The sequence below is a fragment of the Corvus brachyrhynchos genome, unplaced genomic scaffold (assembly GCF_000691975.1).
Source record: "Corvus brachyrhynchos isolate BGI_N302 unplaced genomic scaffold, ASM69197v1 scaffold624, whole genome shotgun sequence".
NCBI lineage: Eukaryota > Metazoa > Chordata > Aves > Passeriformes > Corvidae > Corvus > Corvus brachyrhynchos.
The window spans coordinates 54,822-56,165 of record NW_008237889.1 but is presented as its reverse complement, the minus strand read 5'-3'; positions in this window follow the sequence as shown (position 1 = coordinate 56,165).

Below are 1,344 nucleotides of genomic sequence, written 5' to 3'. Positions count from 1 at the left end.
CCCGAGGGCAGCATCCAGCCCCTGGCTGCCTCAGGGCCGCTGCCCCGCACCACCCTGGCCCCATGGCCACCTCCACAGGGGCTTGGGTGAGGAGGACACGAGCTCTGCTGCAGCCCAGCCCCAGTCAGGACAATTCCCCTGTTTCTCTGGTGCCAGAGGAGCCCGGAACAGGGGGGGAGTGGAAAAAACCTCGGCGCCAACAGCTGCTGGCAGGGATGCGCTGGCAGGCTCCGGGCTGAGCGCTAATGAGGTGTCTGTGCTGCCGCTGGCTCTGCTTGGCTCCCGGAGCCCGCTGGGAGCCCGGGCCTCACGCTCCAGGAGCTCCCAGGAGCTCTCCGTGAGCCTGGAGCAGCGCTGGTTAATGCCACCCCAGGAGAGGCGGCTGTGCCGTCTGTCTGCCAGCACCGCACCAGGGAGGCTCCATCCCATGGGATGTGGGGAGCAAAAGGCCCCCCCAGCACCAGCATCGGGCTGCAAGTGCCAGCTGGAAAAAGGAGCAGCTCCATGAAATCAGCAGGAGGGAACTGAGCAGGGATCCCCTAGACGTGGGCGGGCTGGCTGTGGAAGTGCCTCCTTCCTAGAAATGCTGGAGCCATGGTGTTGCAGCATTCCCAGAGCAAACCGTGGGCATCCCTGTGATCCCAAAGGGCCGTTCTCAGGTGGGAGGGGGCAGGCGGCTGACCCCACCGTATCCCTCCAAACGGAGAAGGGAAAGGGAATGCTTCAGCTCACATGAAGCAAAGTAGTCCATGCCAGCCTGAGGCATTTTCCAGGGCTGTGAGCACAGCGGGAGCACAGGGCGGTGGCCGTGCCCCTTGGATCCCAGCGCTGCCTTTGGATCCCCGAGCTCCCCTTGGATCCCGGCTGCCTCGTTTCTCCCCTCTGCCGCCACGTCATCTGTTTCTGTTTTCAGCGCCTGGGAACCCCTGATTCACCCCATCCCACGAGGATGCTTCCCGGGGCTGGGAGAGTGTGGGAGGGCTGGGGACCGGGGCAGGGGAGCAGGATGCCACCCCTCTTCCTGCTGCATCTCTGCCGGGTGCCTGGGCCGTGCGGGTGCGGGTCCCCCGGCCCGGGCAGGAGGTCCCTGGGGCGGGGGCACCTCCGCCCGCCGCTGTCTCCCTGGCTCTGCTGCTCCGCATCCCGCTCTCCTGTTGCTCAGAGATGTGGAGGCAGTTGCTAAGAGACCCCGACACGTCAGTATCTGGCCCTAAGGAAAAAAAGAGGAAAAAAAAAAAAAAAAAGAGACAGAGAAAGAGAGAGACAAGGGAGGACGAGGAGGAGGAGGGGAGGAAGGAGGTGGGGAAAGACCTGCTCCCATCGCCAGGCTCGCAGCAGCCTTGG